Genomic DNA, 25,030 nt, shown 5'->3' with positions numbered 1-25,030 from the left:
ACAGGGGCTGGCTGCAGAAGGGACAGATGGAAAATCCAGAGAAAACATTGAAGGGGCTGAGTTCTTCCCAGCCCCATTCTTGGCAGAGGGGGTTTTGGAGTAGTCAAACAGATGGGTGGCAAAGAAAAGAATAAGAGAAGGAAGAGGCTGACTTCATGAAAATCCCATGGATTTTGGTGGAAATTGGTGAGGAGTAGCCCACTGGAGTAAGAGGAGAGAGCAATGAACAAAGTCTAAGTCATATGAGGATCTCAGAGGGTTCTGAGGTATGTGAGTCCCAGTTTAGGAGAGACGCTGGGGTCTGAGGCAAGCCATTAGGCAAGGTGAAATGTGAGTTCAGGTTTCTAGAATGGCTATAGCTTGGGAAGCACAAGAGTGTTGTTACCTGCCTTAGACTCGGAGGTCTGATTGTTTACAACAGGCTGGTGGTCTTAATTGGGCCTCAGTGATGAATAAAACCTCAATCTGAATGATAGAAATATATAGAAGGTCTGTGGCCATACCACAGTGAATGATCCTGATCTTTCTGGTTTCTTTTTTTTTTTAATAATTTAATTAATTTATTCAGATTACAACTCAATTGTTATCCCATCGCTTGTATCCTCTCATTCCTTCTTCCCTCCTGCTTTCACCCTATTCCTCTTCCCTAGGTCTATGACCAAGGGGGACCTCCTTCCCCACTATATGGTCATAGGCTATCAAGTCTTATCTTGGTAGCCTGCCTATTCTTTCTCTGAGTGCCACCTGGACTCCTCATCAAGGGGAAGTGGTCAAATATGGGGCACCAGAATTCATGTCCGAGTCAGTCCCCGCACTCCACATAACTGTGGAGAATGTCCTATCCGTTGGGTAGATCTGAGTAGTGATTTGATGTTTACTGCTTGTATTGTCCTTGGTTGGTGCAGTAGTTTGAGCAGCCCCTGCCCCTGGACCCAGATCCAACCATCATGCTGTTCTTCTGTAAGTTTCTAGAACCCTCTGTGTCTTTCTATTTTCCCATTCTCCTACATTTCTCTCATCTAGAGTCCCAATAAGATGTCCTCACATCTATCCCAAACTCCTGGTACGTGAAGACTTCCATGGGACATGCCTTTTGGACTAGTGTCCAATTCTGCTTACTAAAGCTAAGCATTTTCTGTCTCAGTGAGTACCTGGATGGGTGACCTGTATAGACTACTGTGACTTGCACCTTTTGGGACTTGTGAAGGTATTTCCCTGAAGTTGAAGGGTATAGTTTTATTGACTCCCATTCATGAGACTGGGTTGAATTTTATCAAAGCTGAGGTGTGGGAAAGGCTTCCAAAGACAGTAGAATTACAGACAGTTCAGCTTGGGATGTTCTTTTATTATTCTGGAGGGGACTTTAATATCTTAGGTTTTGTTTGTTTTTGCTGTTGTTTGTTTGTTTAGTGTAATTTAGTTCCAAAATTTTGTAAAACACCTACAAAGAAAGATATATATGTCAATGATCTTTTGGCCCCAAATCCTTATGTTCAGGTGTATTACAGAATTCTCACCTTGTTTGCTTCTAGAGAGGTAATATCATGTATGAGCCATCCATTACATAGTGCCACAGCAGAATGTGGGCTTCTCCATGCAATCAACTGCACCAATAGAGACAAACAACCTTAGCTGAGGGCAGGTAGAAGGCCCACTAAATGAGTTACCGAGGTACTTTTGATTTCTAGAGCTTACCATATTTTTGGACCCACAGGAAGGACAGTCTTGATGGAGTATTTTAAGGCTCAGATCGGATGCATATGGGAAAATGAAGCAAAAAGGTGAACCACAAAGAGCACAAGGGACTTTTGAAATCTTACTTGTAGTGACATCATTTCAAAGGGGGAAAGTGCATGGATTGTAGGAGAAGAGTAATGAAGACTACCTTTTTAAAGATAAGAACTCATCTAGCTATAAGAAATGGAAGAGCAGGTGTCATGTTACTAAATACTTGTACAATAAGATAAGAAGGTTGCTGCTGCCTGGTGTACAGTGGGAAGCCTTAAGGGTGGCATTGGAAGGGCAAGAGAACCTTGGCCAACTGGATAACAGAGAAACTGTTATTGTGCAAACCAGTCTTTTTTAAAGTATAGTCTAATTCCAGAAGCAGTCTTCCCTTGTCTGTTGGACACAGATACAGTCTTCTGTTGTGTTTTGTGGAAGATGCACCCACTATAGCCAGTGGACACCTTGTTTTACTTGGTACTTGGGTAGAACAGATAACATGATTGAAGCTTTTGTTCTCCCTCTTCATGTGTCTCTAGATAGTGCCTAATGATTCTTCAAGGTCTGATCCCATCTGTGCATCCTCCCCCAACTTGGTGATCTCTGTCTGGGCTGCATTGTTCCTAAGAACGCCATCCATCCAAGCCTACAATTGATGACCCATAGTACAAGGCTCTGTAAACTACTAATAAACTACTGGTTCTCCCTAATCATGTTACTTCTGTCCCCCATCCCTTCTAGCCATCCTTTGTATTGGATCTATTCTCAAAGCCACTTGGCTGTCTGCCCTCAGGGACTTTTGTTCTCCTCCAGTAGAGATCAACTCTGGTTGACAGATCACAGCCTGCTTCATGGCTGAGTGATCTGGGTAGTTAGATAGCAAGGATTCTGCTTTTCAAAGAGCTCTGAGTTTCATGTATATTTTTCTATAGCTGGTTTAACATGCTTAGTAGGTTTTGAACCAGGGGTTCTGCATTTCCCTTTTCACAGGTCCCTGGTTGGTTGTGCTGTATGAATTCTGATCAACTTCATACAGGCTCCACTCTTCTTTGTATTATATATATACTGTTGGAAGACTCCTGACCTAGTTTCCACATTTTGTGGTGCTGTAGATTCAGCTGCCTTGGTCTTGGAATCTTTATTTATATCCCCTCATTCCTATTGACTAATGAGATGTAAAAGTCAGGTGATAAGTTATTCTTCATTCTTCTTTCTCTCACCTCTAGATGTACCATCCTGAACTGCATTTGACGTGTCATCTTAGAAGATGACTCTGTAGGGTGGAATAATTAATAACTTTCTGTATTAGTTATTTTTATCTTTGCTTTAACAAAATACTGAACAGAAGCAGCTAGAGGAAGGAAGAGTTTACTGTGGCTCACAGTTTGAGAGTACAGTCTGTCATGACAAGCAAGTCATAGTGTCAGGAGCTTAAGGCTGTTGGTCGCATTGAATCTACAGTCAGGAAGCAGAAAAAAGCAGATGCTGGGAGATCCCTTGAGTCACTCCCCGTGCAGCCTAGGCTTGCTATGTAAGTTGGACGTGGTCCAGGCCCACCTTGCTATATACTACTATTTGGCTTTCCTGTCAAAATGCCTGAGGAAGTGCACCAAGAAGATGAAGAGGTGGAGACTTTTGCTTTTCTGGCAGAAATAGCTCAGCTCACGTCCCTCATCATCAATACTTTTTAATCAAACAAGGAAATTTTTCTTTGGGAGTTGATCTGTAATCCTTCTGATGCCTTGGACAAGATTCAGTATGAGAGCCTGAACAGACTCTTCTAAGTTGGATAGCAGCAAAGAGCTTAATATAGGCATTATTCCTAACCTTCAGGAGGGCACCTTGACTTTAGTGGACATAGACATTGGCATGACCAAGGATGACCTCATAAACAACTTGGCAACCATTACTAAGTCTGACACAAGCCTTCATGGAGGCTCTCCAGGCTGATGCATACGTCTCTATGCTTGGGTAATTTAGTGTGGGATTCTATTCTGTCTATCCAGTGGCAGAGAAAGTGGTTGTGATCACAAATCACAATGATAATGAGCCTGGGAGTCTTCTCCTGGTGGATACATCACAATTCATGCAGATCATGGTGAGCCCATTGGTCATGGTACCAAGGCTATCCTATTACTCTCTATTTGCAGAAAGAACAAGAGAAGGAGATCAGTGATGATGAGGCAGTGGAAGAGAAAGGTGAGAAAGGAGGAAGATAAGAATGATGATGAGAAGCCTAAGATTGAAGATGTGGGATCAGATGAGCAGGGTGACAGTGGCAAAGATAAGACAAAGAAGATTAAGGAGAACTACATTGATCAAGAAGAGTTGAATAAGACTAGTATATTTAGATCAGAAACCCTGATTGCATCTCTCAAGAAGAATGTGGTGAATGCTATGAGAGCCTCACTGATGATTGGGAAGACCACTTGGCAGTCAAGTTCTTCTTTTAAGAAGGGCAGTTGGAGTACATGGTACTGTTCTTCATTCCTTGGCGAGCTCCCTTTGACATTTTTGAGAATAACAACAAGAACAACATCAAATTGTATGTCCATCATGTATTCGCCATGGACAGCTGTGATGAGCAGATATCTGTTTACCTCTATTTTATCTGTGGTGTGGTTGACTCTGAGGACTTGCCCCTGAACATCTCCTGAGAAATGAATGAATGAGCAGAGCAAGATCCTGAAAGTCATCCACAAAGACATCATGAAGATGTGCCTTGAGCTCTTCTCTGAGTTGGCCAAAGACAGTGCTACAAAAATGCTCATGAGGCATTCTTCAAGAATATAAAGCTTGGAATCTATGAAGATTCCACTAACCATCACTGCCTCTCTGCGCTCCTCTGCTACCACACCTCTCAGTCTGGAGATGAGATGAATTCCCTGTCAGAGTATGTGTCTCACATGAAGGAGACACAGAAGCCCATTTGCTATATCCCTGGTGAGGGCAAAGAGCAGGTGGCCAACTCTGCCTTTGTGGAGTGTGTGCAGAAATGTGACTTTGAGGTGGTGTACATGACCGAGTCTATTGATAAGTACTGCGTGCAGCAGCTCAAGGAGTTTGATGGAAAGAACCTTGTCTTGATGACTAAGAGGTCTGGAGCTACCAGAGAATGAGGAAGAGAAGAAGAAAATGGAGGAAAGCAAGGCAAAGTTTGATAATATCTGTAAACTCATGAAGATCTTGAACAAGAAGATTGAGAAGGTGACAATTCCCAATAGGCTTGTCTCTTCACCCTGTTGCATTGTGACAAACACCTATGGCTGGACAGCCAATGTGGAGTGGATGATGAAGGCCCAGGGACTGTGAGACAACTCTACAATGGAGTACATGATGGCCAGAAAAATACCTAGACATCAACCCTGAGGACCCCATTGTGGAGACCCTGTAGCAGAAGGCTGAGGCTGACAAAAACGACAAAGCTGTCAAGGACCTGGTGGTTCTGGTGTTTGAAATTGTTCTACTCTCCTCTCGTTTCTCACTTGAGAACCTCCAAGCCCACTCCAATACATCTATAGCATGATTAAGCTAGGCCTGGGCATTGATGAAGATGAGGTGACAGTAGAGACCAGTGTTGCTGTTCTTGATGATATCTCTCCACTTGAAGGTGATGAGGATGCCTCTTGCATGAAAAAAGTAGATTAAAGACCCCCAGGAAGTCCATGGCCTCTGCATAGTTTCCTTGTGGCTCCCTCAGCAGCCTTTAGTGACTTTGACCTACCTGGTGCTCTGCTCATGTCTAGTGGAATCTCTTCTATTTTGTCCTTGTGCCTTAAGGCAGGAAAATATCCTTCTATAGAATATCAGGGTTGGGTATTGTGTGTTATGTTTTTTGTTTGTTTGTTTGTTTTATTTTGTTCTGAAATTAAAAGTATACAAAATAAAGGAAAAATGGATGTTTTCCCCTTTTTTATTGTAGTGGTTAGGGAGTGTCTTCCCACTGCAATTAACCTAATTTAGAGAATCCCTCATGGACATGCTCATAAATTTGTTTCTTAGGTGATTCTAGATCCTGTGCAGCTGACAATATAAACCATCACAATGGCACATTCACCCTGCCTCACTCTTGCTCCAAACACACTGCCTTTCTTACCATTCCTGATTTTATGTTTGCCTTTTAGTGTAGCAAGAGTGCACATCAATGACAACAATACCATTTTTAATAGTGTTTTCCAGGATAGGTTTGTGATGAAGGGCCTAAGGGATGCTGGCAATTCTCTCTAAACACAGCCTTACACAGTAACTCAGATGGATATGAGTGTTACAGACTAGCATGTATTGCTTGGGGGACTGGGTTCCTTCAACCCCTCTGTTCAGGCTCAGATTTTATTTCTGTTTTGGTAGTCAGTCACAGACATATGACTTGTGTTACCTGAGTGCTTTAATTTTTGGTTGTACACACTGGACCTCATACTGTCAGTTAAATAAATCTGTCAGTTAAATAAATCTCTTAGAACAATCAGCACAGGATCTAGGATTGGGGTGCTTATTTGTGAGTAAGCCATTGTTATTATTTCTGCATGTTTGGGAAGGCTTATCTTCCTAGGCTTCCAGCTCAGTCCTGGGCCTGGAGGCTGAATGTATGGGTTCAGGAAGGAGATGAGTAAGGTACAATAAAACATGGTCTGTGGGCATGGGTGCTTGTGGCCTCAAAATCCAGCTCTACTCATTCAGTATCCTTTGACATTGGAGAATATTTTTGGTTTCATTCTTTCCCTTGACAATCACAGAATTATTTTCTTTTTATAAGACATTGAATAAAAGGTTCAGAATACTCAGAGAAAGACATTTATTAGCAAATATATGACTTAAAACAAGGGTTTAATTTTTTGCTCAGGGTATTAATAAGTCAAATGGTAATATTAGCAGCCTATAGTTGAGGATCTTCTTTACCAGAGGAAAGTGGAGCCTTTCTCCTTGTCTTTGGAGAACAGCAGAATTTGGGCTGAGATGGGAAGTAAAGAAGGAAGGGACTGCAGACTGTAATAACCCTGCCTTCTTCTTTCTATTCAAGGCGACTGACAGTACTGGTAGCCAATAACACATGGCTTTGTCATCTCAGCTGTGGAACTTTTAAAATTATTAATGTTTTTCTTCCAAACTACTTGTTTCATCTTATATAAACTGACTTTTTGAACTGCTCTGGGTAGCTTGGTATCTGTTCTATGTGTTTGGACATGAAAGATAGGGCAACCTATGTAAACAGCCAAGAAGGCTGTTTTTACACTTAACATTTTATGTTAAAATGTTATCATTTTAACAAAATGATCTAGAATCACCCAAATTGTCCGCGTCTATTAGAATATATTTGATCATTGATGCAGCAGAAGAAGAAAGAATGAGGATAAAACTCACAGCAGTAACAACCATGCTTTATTTTATTTTATTTTTTCAACCGTGCTTTATTGACCACACATCTTCATTATTTTCTTTATTATATGTGTTGGAAATTATTATCCTTAACCTTTAGTATATCTTATTTTTATTTATGTGTATATGTGTATGGTGGCCTAGTGGGGGTGGTGGTGAAGTGGTGGAGCACATTCATTTTGGTGCCTGTGAATGCCAGAAGAGAGCAAGAGCTGCAGACAGTTATAAACCACAAGACATAGGTACTGGCAACCAAACTCAGGTACTCTGCAAGAACAATGCTTGTTCTTAACTGCTGAGCCATCTCTCTAGCTTCCTCTTACCCTTATCTTCACAAATAAGGAAACCAGCTAGGGCAGGCTAAGTGGTCTCTCAGAGATAGCACATGTTTTAGTGTTGAACTGTCCAGCTGGGGTTCACATCTGGGGTTGATCTGAATGCTTTTTCTTGTCTATTATTGTACCTTCTGCCACTCTTGGGAGTCATGTAGATACTGATATGGCATGCCCACTATCTATCAGGGTAATATGAAATGTTAGCTTTCTTTTTCTTTTCTTTCCAAGCTTTCTCTCTCATCCACTTTTCCCTTTTCTCCTCATCTATGGATCTTAAAACACTATATTCTGTACTCGGAGTTTCAAAATAGATCATTATTTTTTTTATTATGATCTCCCCTGAGGATTCCAGGTTCTCTCTTGCTTTGGCCACATTTGCTGTGACTGCTGAATTTGAAGTCAAACTCTCTGTCTGCTACAGGCCACAGGAATGGACTCTCCATCATTCTGCTCTGTTGAGCATCCAGGGGCATGTGGTTCCCATCTCTTGACTTCTGTCTGAAAAGCACAGCTCACATCAGAGTGTGAGCAGTAGAGTTGTAAGCTCCCAGCAGCAGGGTCCGTGGCTCACTCATAACCATCACTCCCATTAGTGCAGTGACAGAGATTAAAGTAAACCCGAGAGAGCCTGAGAGCAGTAGTAAGGAGGAGACAGAAATCATCGCTTGGATGGTAACATTTCCTTGGTGCTTGCTGTTTGCTGGTATCTTGTTGATGTGGCTCATTTCATCAGGTTCTCAGTTACACTATTTGATCAGCTTGTTTAATTCTATTTAGGTCACTGTCGTTATGATAACAATGTCTGACAAACAAGGGACTCAGGTTCATACTTACTAAATTTTGAATGAGTCTCTCTTCCACTGGAGCTAGAAACCTACGTAGGCAACTTGTTCAAGGCCAGAGAGCATGCATAAATTTAGGCAATGAATCGGAATACAGATTTTTGGTCCTTCAACCTTTCCACACAACAGTCTCCAGTTATCTGAGGTTACACGAGAGGCAGATGTCTTATTTGGGAGTGCTATGTATTAGTGACATGGCTCCACGTGTAAAGGCCTTTGCTACCAAGCCTGGAGATCTGAGTTTGATTCCCACAGGCAACATGACAGAAGTAGATAACTGGCTCCCACAAGTTTCTTCTGGCTTTCACATGTGCACATATGCAAACACACACACACACACACACACACACACACAGAGAGAGAGAGAGAGAGAGAGAGAGAGAGAGAGAGAGAGAGAGAGAGAGAGAGAGAGAGAGAGAGAAACAGACTTGGATGGGAGGGAAAGAGAGAACAAGGTAGAGAGGAAGAGAAGGAAGGAGGCAGAGATGGAGGGAGAGTGAGAGAAAGAATTTTGTTTTTAAAAAAGAGCTGCAGTCTTCCAGTATTAGTCAAGATTTGAATGCCAGCCTTGCTGCTTATCAGGTTTGGCCAAACCCTTTAACTGTTTGTTGACCAAAGACAGTGCTCACTGATTGTCTCCCTCGACCTTGCTGCCTGGACAATTGGTGCTTGAATGTGTTTCTTCCAAATTCATTGAAGCTCCTCAGAAAGTGCCTTTCTTAGGAGAGGGAATATTTGCAAATATAATCAGACAAACATGAAGTCACAAATGGGGAGAATCAATCCAGTATGACCACTGTCCTTATAAAGAGAGGAAATTTCGGCTGGGCAGTTGGCTCAGCCAGCCAGCAAAGTGCTTGCTATGCAAGCTTAAGGGTGTTAGCTCAGGGCCTGAGAATCCACATGGATAAAACTGGGCAAGGCAGCAGTGTTTGTAATCCTTGTACTGGGAGGCAGAGACAGGAACATCTCTGGGGTTGTTGCTCAGGCAATCTAACCAAATTAGTAAATTACAGGTTAAGTGAGATCCTGTTTCAGAAAATAAGGTAGCGAGTGACTGAGGAGGATAGCCAAGACTGACCTGTGGCCTCTGTAGGCTCTGTTTCTTAACAATTAAATTTTATTATATAACCCAACTAGCTTACACAAGAGGGAAAAAAGGTTAAAAGGAAAAAAGAGTGAACCTTCCGGTATCCGTTCCATGGGATGGGTTCTTAGGTGTCTCTGGCCTGCATGCTGGTCCAGTCTGTTTGCTGATCCACATGCACTCAAGCCAGGTCTGAACCTGTTGTTGCTCTCTCCTCTCCACCAGTCTGTGTCAAGTGTGAAGGGCTGTCTCCTTCTCCCATTGAGGGTTGATTAGAAAAATAATAGTCCAGGTGAAGCCCCTAGGCCTGTTTCCTGAATTCCAGGCCCAGGATGGCTCCACCCAGTCTATCTCAGGGTATCGATGGGGTGTTCAAGGGTAAAGCCCGCCAAGACTGTTTTCACCTGTGACAAAGCTTATAGTCTTTCCCACAGGCCTCCATATGCATGCACACAAGCATACACATGAACCCACATTATATCTGCACACACTTATGAATATGCACAAGCATATGCACAAATTAAATAAAAATAAAGGGAAACTTTGAATACAATGACGCGTTTGGAAAGAAGACAAAGAAATGGAGCAGAGGGCCACCAACAGGGAAGGCTGGAGGCCTGGAATAAGGCTTTTGTTCTTAGCCTAGAAAGGAAGCCACCCTAGCCACACTTTGACTCCAGCCAGCCACCAGGGAAGCTTTCCAGCTAGTGCTTTTGGGTTATAACAGTCCTAGGAAATCAACCCAGGCAGGAAATGGTGCTTTTGCAGTTTGTCTTGTCTTGCAGCAGTGGTTGGTCATGTGACACCATGCTAGCATGAGTCATGAAGAAAGGAAGCTGAGGCTTTAGAGAGGAGAATTGACTCCTACTAGGAATGCGGTGCCTGGAGAAAGTGCCCCCCCCTCAGCTGCACAAAGACTCCCTCCCCGTTGCCACAGTCATTGTAACTGCCTGCATCTAGACTTTTGGAAGCATCTTTTCTTTAACCTCATGGCTCGGGCCAACTGTTATGTAGCTGAATAATTCCTGATATGCTCAGGATATCTGCAAGTGATGGTGACCAGGTTTGTGGGCTGCTGAGCAGAAGAGATGAGAATCCACATGCAACGATAAAAACTACCTCACTGTGAGCTATTGTCACAGTTAACCAATGCCTCCTAAAGCTATCATGTCTTCTGAGAGCTTAGTCCTGCCCCTGACTCTGAAAGCCTCTAGTCAGCACCCCACCAAGAAGCCAGATGGGCTGAAAAACATTTGGCTCCCCGTCGCTCAGAGTGGTTATTATTTAAACCTGGAAGGAGGTCTAGAGATAATTTAGTTCAAATGCCTTGTTTTATTCCTGAGAAAATTGGGACCCAGAGAGGCTAAGTGACTTGTCCAAGGTCACAGAGGAAGTCTTTGGGAGACTCAGGCCTTGGACTTCAGATATAGTTTTTTCTTATTATAACCAGATGGAGTTGGAGACCCTAGTACATTTTTTTTAATTTAGGGGCTATATGACATCATTTCATTTCTCTTCTGGGCTAAGCAGATGCATTCTCTTTCTAGATATTGAATTTGGTTCTTTCTGAGCATGCACGCAGTCTGGCCAGCTCTAGTGGGATTTGTTTTCTTGTCTTGTTTTCCTTGTTGCTGCTAAGAATACTGCCACTGCTGTAGGCCACTTACTGTGCACCACTATCTTAAATAGCATCTGTGGTAACACAGTGGTGTGGGTGATACATGATACTACCCATTTTCTTTTATTTATTCTGAGAAGGGGTGGGATAAAGCCATAGTTCTTTTATTACCCAGTTAATCGTAGGACAATGACAATGTTCTCCATAAAATGTGGTAAGAGACATTTGTTTTACTTGAACCCAGGCCAATGTTTTTAGTTCTTGCTGCCTTGTCGGGCAGTGGGTACAGTGATGTGAGCAAGACAGTGACCTGCCCTCAAAGGGGTTTATGCACAATAGAAGAAGAGGCTTGTGACTTTGGGTAAAGTATTTCATCTTTGTGTGTAAAATAAGGTTATGTGTTTAGTATCCTTTATTCAAAATGCTTAGGGTCTGGGGGTTTCAGAGTTAAAAAAACCTTTTTATTGACTCTTTGTGAATTTCACATCATGCATCCTACTCCTGCTCATCTCTCCATCCTCTCATATCTGCCCTTTGCCCTTGAAACCTCCTCCTCTCAATAATACACACACACACAAACACACACACACACACACCAATAACAACAAGCCCAAAACAAAAAATATTTTCTAATATTTCATTATGGAAGCTATAGTACGTCCCACAGTATATCCCTCTGTCCACGTAACTTTACTTGCAAATGTTCATTGCATTTAGTCATTGGTCTGGTTCAAGAACTGGCTTCTGTGACATCACCAATGTTGGACCCTCACTGGAAATCCTCCTAGTTATCTTGTTGTTGTCCTATGTCATTGAGATCTTGCAGCTTTGAGTCAACAGGATTGGCCTATTTATGAATTCGAGCCATGGTGCAGATTTTGGGGTGGGCCATCTCAGAAACATGGATCTGGGACTGGGCCTTATCTGCATCACCAGGGCAAGCTCTCCAATACTTCCCTGGCTGGGCAACCCAATGCTACCATTAGCTGGAAGCAGAGTCAGCTCTCATGCTCTCATGCCCTTGGGGCTAGCTTACCTGCCCTCATATCTCCAGATCCAGCTCTTCTGTGCTGCTCAGTCAAGGAATAGAGACAACTCTCCCAAGTGCTGCAGCTTATGAGTGTCTCAGCCAGCTTTCTTGCTCTCACACTCTTGGGTCTGGCTCACCCAAGACTTTGTCATCAGGGCCAGCTCCATTGTGTTTCCCAGTTGAAGTTCAAGGCCAGCTCTCCAAGGGCTGCAGCTGGTAAGGGACAGGGCTAGCTCTCCAGCGCTCATAACCCTGTGGGCAGCTTTCCTGATTGCTGGAGGTGGTGAGGAGAGGGTGGAAGGCATCACCTCTGTGCCCATGCCACCATATGGCAGAAGAGTTAATGGGTCAACTCTCCTACTCTCATGCCATCAGGAAGAGAGCTGGGTGAAATACAGGGCCCACTCTTCTGTGTGTTATCAGTGGTGAGAGATGGAGCCAGCTGTTCAGAGGGCCCAATACAGTGAGGAGTGGGGCCAATTCTGCATAGGCCCCACATATCCAGGTGGTCCCCAGTGGCTGCCCTCATTAGGAATTTCCTCATGTTCTCTAGTAGTAGTTTTAACCATGAACATTGACACTGACCCCTGCCACTGTGTGGCCACAGACTTAGACATGGCCCTCAGTGACAGCCTGAGGCTGGGACCTCACCATGGCCCTAGGTACAGGGCTGGCCACTCACAACAGGCTACTCCTCTCCATCTATAAGGGTCTGAAAATTTTTGAAGGAAGACCCCAGACTCAAATGGCATGTAAAAACAAAGAGCATTTACTCAGCAGAAACATCCAGCATGCAGGAATCGGACATCTATACAAAATGGCAGTAACCCTGGTCAAAGGCATGCAGGCCTTTTTATAGGGACATCTAAGAGAGTGTGCTATCTTCTAATTTGATTGAGTGAGTTGAGGAACAATCACAGGGGGCATAAGCTGATAGGCTGGGGCTGAATGGTTGGTCACCTGAGTTACAGTCCAGAGACATCAGTGGATGATTGGCTCAGCTCTTTCCCACATGGTCTTTTCTGGGACCAAGAGCATCCTGTTACTCTAACTGAGATTGGCTGGTCCTGGCCAGTGCCTGTGGAGGCTATGTTATTTCTGCCGTGGCACTACGGGTCCACTATGAGACTTCTGTCATGGGCCCCTGGTAATGTCCAATCCTCTCACACCCTCACATCTCCAGTTCCATCTTTCTTCATAGCATTCAAGCTTTTCCACTTCTCTTTTGTTCCCATCTGGCCATCAGATACTTATACATTGTTTTGGCTTCAGCTGCAGGCTGGCCTGGGTGACATCCTCCATTCATACTGGCAAGCAGTGTCTATGGCTACAGAGGCAGGTAGATCTTTGTGAGTTCCAGGTCAGCCAAGGCTACAAAGAGATAAAGAGATACTTTGTCCCAAAACAAACAAACAAACAAACAAAACCAATATTCCACCACAGGGAGACCATCAAGGTCTGGGGATCTGGACCCACTGGGGCCTGCACAAACTGATCACAAACCAAGGACAATGCATGCAGAGAACACAGGCCCCCAGTTCAGATGTAGCCAGTGGACAGCTCATCCTCCAAGGCTGTGGGGGAATGGGGGACGGCCTGTGACATGAATTCTGGTGCTCACAATTTAATCACTTCTCCTTGGTGGGAAGGCCTCGAGGGCACACAGAGGAAGAGGATGTAGGCTATCCAGGTAAGACCTGATAGGCTGTGGTGGGGAAGGAGGGCCCCCCTGTCAGAGGTCTAGGGGAGGGGAGTAGGGTGGAAGAGGGAGAGAGAGTGGGAATGGGAAGACACAGCGAGGGGATAACAATCTGGATATGTGTGTGTGTGTGTGTGTGTGTGTGTGTGTGTGTGTGTGTGTGAACCCCAAAACCTCAATTTTTTTGAGAAGCTTTGAGATTTTAATACATGAATATAGTATTTCCATCATTTCTACTTCCTCCTCATCTAACTCCTCCCATGCTTCCCCCTCTCAAATTCAAGACTTCGTGTTCTTTAATTATTTCATTTTATTATTTATTTGTTGTTACACATCTATGTATAAGTATGTATAAGTATAAATAAACTCAACCCATTTAGTGTTGGTCTTGTGTACGCGTTTAGGAATGGCCATTAGAGATGGCCACTTAGGTGACCTATTGGGAGATCTTCTCTGGAGGAGATGGATTCTTCGTTTCTTTGTTTCCTTTTTGAGCATCTTGTCAGTCCTCAAAAAGTTTTGAACTTTGGAGCATTCCAGACTGTGGATTTCTTGATTAGGATGCTGGGCCTGTATTAATGCAATCTCTAATACAACTAATTATGAGTATTAAAGTAGTTGGTATGTGATAGATAGCAATGACTCAACACAAATCGATTGTTAGTTTTAGCTTGTTTTTGTTGCACGTATGCATCCAGCCTTTCTTAACTACCAGAATTTACTGTCCACGGTTGTGAGCTTCAAAGCTACTTTGGTTGCCAAGCATGCGTGATGGTCTGTCCACATTGCCCAATTAGTCTTCATTGGACAACTCTAGGAGATGAGGGCAATCAAAACTGTCAGCTGTATTTGGGAGTAGAGGGTAGAGTGGTCTTAGGATTCAGGGTTTGGTGCTTTTCTAGCCCGGTTAGTGTGTGAGGTCTTTGCTAAGCCCTTGTCTTTCCTTCAGCTTAGCATCTCTGTAGGGAAAGAAGATGTCCTGCTGAGGAATTCTTAAGGGCCTCCCTGCTCAAATGTCTGATAGTTTGGTATGAAAATTGATGGGAAAGATACAAAAGACACATCTAGAGAGACTTTGGACAGATATATATTTTCAACTAGGAGGGCATCATTAGGAGCAAATAAATTCAACCCATGAAAGAAAGGCTGAAGGTCAGGGTTCAGCATGGGCTTGGGGCTCAGGGGGCTTCAAGTTTTTTCCACCTATAAAATAAAAGGGTAGAGTCCATCCCTGCTCTGCTGCCTTATGTTGCCAGAATCTCTAGAATCCTGTGCTTTTAGGCAATGGTTTTTATTTCAGTATTAAAGGCCGATGGAATCTGGGTTGTTGGGGAGAAACTGAGGAAGAAGGAGCTGAGCAGTCCTTCTGAGGGAACATGGACAAGCAAGCAGGACAGATTGTACAGAAATGGGCCACAGGGAAAATAGTACGTGGGTTTCTGGGTTCTGAGGTCTTTTGTTTATGCTCTTGGGAATTTCTGTTGTTCTGGAATTTTAGTATGGAGTGAAAGACAAGTAGGGACATGAAAGAAGTTAGAGGCCTGATCTCTGAACTGAAAAATATTTTTTTTTTCCTGAGGAAGCCAGGCAGATGTGGGTTCAAACCTTTTTTTCCCCAAATTGTAATCTGTAGCTAGGGGGGAAATGGTTTCAGCTTTCTGAGCCACTATTTCCTGTGGGACACCAGGCATATGGGCCACCTTATGTGGCTGTTGTATGAATTCAGCGGACTATGTGGACATGTAGTGGGTCAATAAATCACTATTTCACAGTTAAAAGCAATTTGAAGATATGTAAGGTTTTTGATGGTTGGGTCAGGTCATTTGTCTTTTAGATGTATTTATTGAAGAAAAAGGATGTTTACTTATATAAACTTTACAATATTTTCTCACCTTTCTGTGGTTTAGTTTCTTGTTCTGTAAAATGGGTTATAATACTCACAGGAAAATTTAAAAAGACACAATATCATAATATGCAGACAATGTTTATAACAGCCTCTGCTGTATATCACAGTCTCGCTATGTGGGATTCATAAGCACCTATCATCATTATTGTTTTAATCAGGAGGATATGATAATGTTTACTGTAATAGGGTCTTAGATTCCAAGAAGTGCTGATGTTAAAGGGAAATATTTGCCAGCTTGTAGAGATCAGAAGTCCCTAATAGTCTAGGAGGACGAATGGAACAAACAATATTCTGTTTTCAGTTGTTGTAGCTGGAAGCCTGATGTCATAAGTGCTCTCTAACAGAAGCATTAGATGTGGAACACTTCTTTTCCCCATCCTTTCTGAGGTCATTTGCCTTCTATGTGGTCACAAGATATCTGTCACTGCCCTCCTGTCAAGATGAGGCAGGGGTGTCATTTCCTCTGCTGACAAGACTTCTCGGTCTGAAAGTTCTCATGGAGCCTCCTTTAGGAGTCTCAGGCACAGAGGGACCAGTGGGATCCTTAGGGACAGGTTGGGTAATGAGAAACAGGTGCTTAGAGATGTGGACCACGTCTGTCTGTCAGTCTGCTCAAGGACTGAAGACTCCGCAAGCTTCTTTTAAAATTCTGAGTGGCAGGATGCAGAAACAATCCCCTAGAGTGCCTTTTCTGTGGCGACTCATCTTTTAACTCCTTTTTTCTTTCCTCTCCTTTCCTTTTAATTTCTCCCTTCCTTCTTTTCTATTCTTCTTTAAGAAGGGTTTTTTTGTTATGGATTGTTAGCACACAAAAGCACTGGATTTCGTTGTGCATTGGTATACACATGCTACTCTGTTCTTATTTACACCCCCTACCCTGACCCTATCTTGTTGGTTCCCTTTCCCGAATAGCCCTCTCTTGTTTCATGCCACGTGTGTTCTATTATCCCCTCCTTTCTACTATCTTTTTCCATTAAGGTCTCTTGTCCTCTTGTAGTTCCCTTTCAACACACACACACACACACACACACACACACACACACACACACACACCCCTAGACTCCATATGTAGGAGAAAACATGATATCCTGATTTGCTGGTTTAAAAAAAATATAATGATCTCTATTTTCATCAATTTCCTACATCTATTTGGTCTTCTTCTACATTAGCTATGAGGGCAGTGAGTATGTGTGATCTCTCTCCATCTCCTGTCCCCTTTGTCCCAGGTGCTTAGTGAAGCTTTCCATTTAAGCTGAAGCTGGCATGAAGGAACAATGCAAGGATGAGAACAGATAGTAGAGAGAAGAGAGCTCTAAGCTGAGGCAACAACTACCGCTGTAGAAACTCATGTTGGGCATATAAAGGGGGATGGTGAAGCCAAACTGCAGTGCATGAAAAGAAATATGGTGGAAGATGAGACTAGTGACCTAATTTTTAACTTTTTGTTGGTTCTTTGTGAACTTCACATCATGCGCCCCAGTCCCACCTATCTCCCCCTCCCCTTGTACCTGCTCTGCACCCTTGCAACATCTATTCCATCAGAGAAAAAAAAACTGTAACTGACTGTGAACAATCAATTGTGATAACTCACTACCTTTGGAGGAAGGACAGCAGGCTACCAAGAAGAGACTTGATACCCTATGAGCATATATAGGGGGAGGAGGTCCCCCTCAGTCACAGTCATAGGGGAGGGGAGTAAGGGGAGAATGAGAGGGAGGGAGGAATGGGAGGATACAGGGGAAGGGATAACCATTGAGATGTAATATGAATAAATTAATAGAATAAAATTAAAAACAAAAAACAAAAAACAAAAACAAAACAGAGAAAAACAAAACAAAACAAAAAACCTTGTGGAAGCTGTAGTGTGTCACAGTGTGTTCCATAGTGTGACCTTTTGTCCACAGTTCTTTGCTTGCCAATGTTCATTGCAATGAATCTTTGGTCTGGTATGAGGCCTCTGGCTTCGGCTACTCAGTTAATACTGGAACCTCACTGGGACTTCTCTCAGATATGCTTTTGTTGCCCCGTGTCATGAATATCCTGTAGTTTTGAATCTGTAGAACCTTTCCTATACTCCAGCAGTTCATCAATGTGGGAGGTGTTGGGGTGGGCCAATTTAAAGTCCTGGTTATGGTCCTGAAGGGAATCTTAGCTCATTAGCCTGCCTACTCTCCTGCTCTTATTCCCCCGGGGCTGATCACAGGCATTGGCTGCAACTAGGGCCAGCTCTATGCTGCTCACCAGATGAGGTTCAGTGCCTCACTCTCACTCTCCTGAGTGTCGCAGGCCATGAGGGACAGGGCCAGTTCTCCCACTCTCATGGCCCTGGCACCAGCTCTCCTGCCTGCCATGGGAGGCAAGGGATGAGGGAGAGGAGGAGGGCATCTCTCCCTCATCCAAGTTACTGCACAGCCGACAAGGAACAGGGCAGCAGTCCTACACTCATGATGTGGTGGGGATGCTCACCTGTAACTCCCCATGCTGAGGGACACCTCTACTGTGCTGCCCAGGTGAGGTGCAGAGCCTGCTCTCTTAATTTTATAACCCCAGGGCCAAGTCTCCCACGTACTGTAGGTGGAGTGGGGAAGGGGTTGGAGAATATCTCTCCCTCATCCATGCCACCATGGAGATGAGTGACAGGGCCAGCTCTCTCACACTGATACCCTTGGATGGCTCCCCTTCTACTCCGTAATTTGTGCACCCATTACCAAGAATGCCTGAGTTGAGACAGGGGGGTGGAAAGAATAGTCCAGAGTACTGAACCTGGCTAGAGGTGGAGTCAGCTCTGCTGCTCTCATAACCCCAGGGCCTACTCTTCCATGATGCTCAGGTGAGGAATGAAACCAGTTCTATACAGCCCTCAGACACCCATGTGTCCCCAGGGGGCAGCCCAGACCAGGGGCATCTGCCTTGTCTTTGGTGGTAACAGACCCTTGCTGCTGCAGAGCCGTGGACCCAGATGTGGTCCCTGGTGGCAGCACAGGCCAGGACTCCACCATGGTCCCAGGTGATGTCACTGGCTACTCATATCAGGCTGTTCCTTATTACCTCCGACTCTCCAGTTCTGTCTCTCTTCATTGTGCCTGTATCCATTTGTTTCTCTTCTATTTCTCCACTGCGTACTTGCTTCTCTTAGGTGCCCAGTGTCTGGGGTTGTCTTGGCAATGGTCTCAGGAGTGCTACACCCTGCTTGTGCATTATGGCACTAGGCAGAAGTCATCCTGGGCATGATCTGCCCCCGCCCCCCACCATCCCAGGCCTGTGTGGCCCTATATTGTGCTCATCTCAGGCTAGCTCCCTGTCTGGGTCCCATAGCACCAGGCTGGTGATCTTCTTGTCTTGGGCTTTCTGGTCGAGCTGCAGGCTTACCCAGGCCTACCTGCTTGGCCCCATGCAAAGGTCATTTGTTTTGGGCTCACTCACCTCTAAGCCCTGTGGTCTCAGGCAGGATTCTTCTAGTCTCAGGCTTACTCTTTGTCCTGGAAACTGGTCTGGGATTGTGTGGTACTGGGTTGGTGGTCATCTCAGGCTCACTATTGTCAGGGACTATTAGACTACTAATTCTTCAGATGGTCACAGGTTAGAACACTGAGCGTAGACAAAGCCTCTTTCCTTTCTGCCACATGTACATGTGGCACAGAAGCCACACCTGCAACACCTCTAGGGGCAGGCCTCTCTTTCTCGGTAGCTTTGTTCTCTTACTGCATACTACCCAAGTTTTCCTCTGCACCACCCTAGACAGCAAGGTGTCTGCTCACTGCACGCTATTTGTCAAGAGGGGTGACACATCAGGCATGAACACCACCTGGGAAGACAATAGGACAGCTGTCTTTTCTCTTCAACAGTCCTCCTTCCATAGCAAAATGCCCCCAATTCTTTCCATGCCCCTGTCTCAACCCAGATACTGGAGAAATTCTTGTTGATAACTTATATGTGACTCTGGAATGCTGAGGTCCTTCTTGGCTTCATATAAGCTGTTCTACTCTCAGCCCCCTTTCTATAGAAGCCTTTTTCACCAGTTCGCTTCTACCTTAAGTTAATAAGTTATACCATCTCATCCCTGATACTCATGTCCATGAGTGAACTGCTGCCAGCATCCTAGAGTGATGAGCATCTTCTGCAAGCCTGATCAGAGATGCTGAGATGTAGCCAGGGCCTTTATATAAAATGGTGGCAGTGTGATACTCAGTGAACAGATCACAATAAAGGGATGGATGAATCAGGCCCAAGGGCTGTATATAAAACATCTTTTATTAGGTCTTATACAGTTGTGTGATGTGGACTGGATATTGGGTTTGGGTTCCCTGATCAGCAAAATATAGAGTGAAGGCATGATTAGTTCACGAGATTTCACAGCTCACAGATTGGAAACAAAACAATTTGTCATCAGAAGCCTAGTTTTTCCTTACACCAAGAATAGAAAGGAATGTCTCCCCTGTGTCTTCATCAAGATGACTCTGTTGGATGTAGTGGGAAATATCTTGAACAAAGAATAATTGTATTAAAATATGCTTGCATGGCTAGGTCATTCTGTATTCACTAGTAGCTTTGGGAATGGCTATCTCTTCAAGGTTAGGCATCACTGTTTGGCTTATCCCAGTGTCCCATGGCACCCAGAGGACCCTGCTGTACACACTAGGTTCTCATCTCTGTATTGCCTGAGTTCCTTAATTAGGTGTGTGCTGAATCCCCGATCTTAGGTCTCACACCACACTATATCTAAGCGATAGCCTCTGACTTTAGAAATTGCTGATGGCTAACTGGGAGGGAAAATAATTAGTGAGGAGAATCGAAACAGTGCAGCTGAAGTTTATGGGCGTTCTTACAGAGATCTCGCCCAGGGAGTGAGAATTACCATAAATCCCAAGCGTGAACAATAGCACTTGATGTAAAAGCAGAGAAGCCTTGAGTCAGCAGAAATCTTTGGCAGTTAGCGCACTTTGTTTTCTGGAAGACAAAAGGAGCTGCCATCGAGTTGGTTTTATGGGTCAGATCCTTGCCCTTCCCTCTCTGTATTCTTCCCATAGACTGCCTTTCTGTGCAAGGACAGCACACTGGGACCTTCCTGGCCAGGTCTGAAGAGTGGCAGCATCTCCAGTGGTGGCTTCTGACTGTTGGCAAAAAGTGTGACTGGGGAAGGGAGCTTTGTTTGGTAGAATTGTGGCACCAGAGCAGCACAGACAGGCCAGATGTAAAGCCGTAACTCAGGCAACAGCCTATGGAGAGATATGGCTCTTAGAGCTGTGGAAGATGTGTGTGTGTGTGTGTGTGTGTGTGTGTGTGTGTGTGTGTGTGTGTGTCTGAGGCTAATGCACAAGATTCTCTGTTTGTCTGCATGAATATCAGTACATATAAGGTATAAGATGCCAGACTTCTTTCTCATGTCCTATCCTGTCTCCTCCAGGACAGCTAGCCAGTTCTGGAGATGGAAGGAGACCCCTGAGTTGATTCCTCCCTGCTTTTCTCTTTCTGGCCCACTTGCCTGCTGAAAGTAGCCTCTGGGTCTCAGGGCTTTTCCTGGCTTCAAGGGGAAAAGCTCGTTGTGCAGAGGCAAGTCAGTCTGCTGAGTACTAGGACAAACTACACCAGGAAGCCCATTCTTGCAACTCATATATGGCTTGATGCAAGCATCTGCACTGGGTGAGGTTGATCTTCAATATTTCCACTGCCTGACTCTCATTATTTCAGTTTGTCTTTCACTGTGGAGGAAGAAGGGGGAGTCTTTAACTGAAGCCTCTAAACTCTAGCACCAAATATAGAGAGAAAACTGAAGACGTGACTCAGGATGCCAGAGCTGGGCCCAGGCTCACTCAACAGAATGGTCCATGGGAACATGAGGTAACTGGTGAGTTTCTTCAAAGTGCCAGTCACTATGGTCACCCAGACACAGGCTGAAGGAGGCAAGTGGTTAGCACTAGTGGAAGCTTAGATATCAAGGGAGCAACTCAGAGCACATTGGACTGGCAATTGGTGGGGCAATCTGTACTAGACATGTCTTTTTTAAATGCCTGGTTGCTTTTATTTCCTCTTCTGGTAGCCACACCCAGTTTCCTTCAGAAGCTGCTTTGTTAGAACATGATGTGTTCTTCCTGCCTTTATATAGGGATGGCTTTCAGCTCAAAGATTTGTTATTCTGAGATTCTTCGGGTCCTATTTGGAAGGAACAGTTTTTTTGCTATGGAGATAGTAGGCAGGTAAATGCAAATCTGAGGATTCTTGCCACCAAGAAGAAGCATGGCTCCCCATGTACCTACACAAAACCAACCAAAGGAAGCAAATTAAGGGTTGAGCACAACACTCACATCTCAGTGTGCCAGGACCTCTCTCTACCTGAACTTTCCAAAGAAAAGAGACCTTCTTGATGCTCAAACTAGGAACTGAAGTCCCAACACCCAAAATGATGGCATCAGCAGGTGGAGCCTTGGGATTTGATTTGATTATATGGTGAGGCAGCATTCTCATGATTAAAAGAGATTCTAGAGTGCTAGTGAGCCATTCCCCACTTCACAGTGTGAGGAAACAGACAGATGTTCTGTCTGTGAACCAGGAAGTGAGTTTTCATCAGGTGCTGAGTCTGCTAGTACCTTGATCTTGGTGTTCTCAGATTCCAGAGTCAAGAAGAGTAATTTTCTATTATTCACAAGCTACTCAGATCATTGCATTTCATTAACAGTCCAAATGGGCCAGAAATTAAATAATCAAATAAAGAAATTAAGCAAAGACTATAATCTATTTGGAGAAGTTCGTTGCTCACCCATTTGTTCTTTCTTTCATTTACCCAAATATTCATCAAAATATCAGGCTCTGTGTGGATCTTGGCAACATAGAGGTGAATAAAAATGCTGTTTCTGCTCTTAGAAGCTCACGGAACCAGCTAGAGAGAAAAACAGATGAACAAGGAACCCCACATGTTTTTATGAGTCAGGAGAAGCACCATAATAGGAGAGGCTGATGGAAAAGGATTTACTCCTGGGGGAGAAGGGGGCAGTGATTTGACTTCTAAACAAGCCAGAGCTGGAAAAGCAAAAAGTAGACTGTTGTATGTATGACATGGGAACTGGATGTGGAAGGATGGTGAAGGCAAGTATTAGATTAATGCTTATTGAGTGCTCATTATGCCATGAGATACTTTCCAAGTTTTTCCTTATCCCCCTGCAGTACTAAGGCTCAAACACAAGGCCTCATGCATGGTAGGTGAGAACTCTACCAGTGAGTTACATCCCCAGCCCATCATGTTCTTTAAATAAAATTTCACTGAGTTCTATTACTGACTCTACATGTAGGTTCTTTTCTTTATGGTCAATATGGGTTAAAGAATGTGCTGGAAGACACACAGCAGTCCAGGGCTGCTGAGAGATAAGGCAGAATGTGTGGAGTGATGATAAGTGGGATTCAGACTCTGAGGGGTGCCCTGAATACATAATAATTGAGTGGAAGGTTCAATGCAATTTACAGGGCATCTATGGCATGGCAGGCGTATACTCTTATCTCATCAAGTCTTTATAGCTTCTCTATCTTACTGGCATTATTAGCCACATTCTTACCAACAATACCTGATACAGTTTTCTGCGCCCCAAATCACACTAATAATAAGAATCAGGAAGCAAAAAATGCTGGACCCTGGAACATGTTTTCTAGCTGCTATCATCTTATCTATCCTTTCTTTATGACAATTATTTTTAATCATTTTTCTTTCTTTCTGATTGTGTTAAGAGCCATTTGGGCTCTCTGCAGAGATATATAGGAAAATAGAAACAAACATGATTTAACCTGTGATATTCCATTATGTACAGATTTGATCTCCTCTTGAAGACAGAAATGCAAACAAGTTTTAAAAAGAATTATTCCTCTAGCAGGCTACCAAGAAGAGACTTGACACCCTATGAGCACATACAGGGGGAAGAGGTCCACCTCAGTCACAGTCATAGGGGAGGGGAGTAGGGGGAAAGTGGGAGGGAGGAAGAAATGGGAGGATACAAGGGATGGGATAACTATTGAGATGTAATATGAATGAATATATATATATATATATATATATATATATATATATATATATATATATATATAAGAAGTATTCCTCTTTCATTTATCTTTCTTGAAAAAATCAATGTCTCCCTCTTTTAAATATAAGGTAATACATTCACATTTTTCAAACCAGCAAACAAAATTTGACATCAATTAAAGGAAAACCCAGGAACTGGAAAAATATAGATTTAAATTCTGCAGAAATGTAAGATTCTAGGGAGGAGCCTGCTGTTGTTTCATTAAGAAACTGAAATTTTGGAGCCATCTTGGTATAATGACATCCTCTTTGCTAATCAATTTCAACATTATTTTGTTGCCAACAAGTCTCTAAAATTGTGACCCAAGGAACTCAGAACTATATCATCATCTTCAGAGTGAGCTCTGCCTCAAAGCCAGATACCTCGGAATTCTCTAAGTCTCCCTGATTTGAATTTGTTCGGCATTATCTTTGTCTCAGAGTTAAGGCAGTCACAGCTTGCTCAAGTCTCCACATTCTTGAGGCTGACAGTATCAGGGGTGAGAAGTAGGAACCCGGTTCTGTTTTCAGGTGGACTACACAGGAGTGTCAGGAGAATTCTGTGGCATTTCCATGTGTCAACAGATTTCTGCTTGCAGAGAAACACACAAGTTTTGCCTCCATCATTTTTCTGCCTCCAGCCTCCATGGCATATATACAACAGTCTACTGCTTGCTTTTCCAGCTCTGGCTTGTTAGTCAAATCCACTGGCCCCCTGCCCCCAGGAATACATGCTTTTCCAGCAGCCTCTCCTCTTATGGTGCCTGTCCTGACTCACAAAAACATTCATGGTTCCTTGCTCATCTGTCTTTCTCTCTAGCTAGTTTCTCCTTCTTTATCCCTGTGGTCAAAAGTCACTAAAAGTATTTTCCCCTAGACTAGGAGTCTGGATAAGTTTCCATTCCCAAGTTCTTCCAGAATGGTGACAGTGACTGACACATGCAGGACTTTTAGGCAATATTTAGAGTGGTGAAGATTGGGCTTTAATGAAGAGATGGCACTTCACCAAACTTTCCAAATTAGTCACTAAGAATTTCTCTTTTTCAGATTATTTTGAGACAAGGTGTTCTTCAGTTTCAAGTGGCAGCAGTATTGACAACAGTAATACCCAAACAACAGAAAGGTTCTAGGCGAAGGGCTTCCAGGTTGACAAGCACTGGAAAGATGGTGGGAGGCAAGGACATGCCAGGATCATTTGACACACAGTGACAAATACTAATCAGCTGGGTCTGACACTCAAACACAGTGATGTAGAAAACAATCAGAAGGGATAGATGACATCTGATGCTTTATTGCTGACTATAACTACTCTTTGCTGCCTTATGGCAGGCCTGTTATTGAGTAGTTTCCACAAAAGCCTTTCTTTCTTCTCTG

General features: G+C 43.7%; 1 non-coding gene and 1 pseudogene across 1 annotated transcript; one reads left to right on the top strand and one right to left on the bottom strand.

The window, feature by feature from the left end:
• Nucleotides 1–3,317: 3,317 nt before the first annotated feature.
• Nucleotides 3,318–5,373, top strand: LOC127209209 (heat shock protein HSP 90-beta-like; annotated as a pseudogene).
• A 13,787-nt stretch (nucleotides 5,374–19,160) lies between these two features.
• LOC127209725 (small nucleolar RNA SNORA17) lies at nucleotides 19,161–19,286 on the bottom strand. Its single transcript, XR_007833236.1, has one exon. It is a non-coding gene; the product is annotated as a small nucleolar RNA SNORA17 (small nucleolar RNA).
• Nucleotides 19,287–25,030: the final 5,744 nt, after the last annotated feature.

This window comes from Acomys russatus, chromosome 26 (genome assembly GCF_903995435.1).
Source record: "Acomys russatus chromosome 26, mAcoRus1.1, whole genome shotgun sequence".
In the NCBI taxonomy this organism is placed as follows: Eukaryota; Metazoa; Chordata; class Mammalia; order Rodentia; family Muridae; genus Acomys; species Acomys russatus.
The sequence above is the reverse complement of the archived record's forward strand: the minus strand, read 5'-3'. Positions and strand labels throughout refer to the sequence as shown.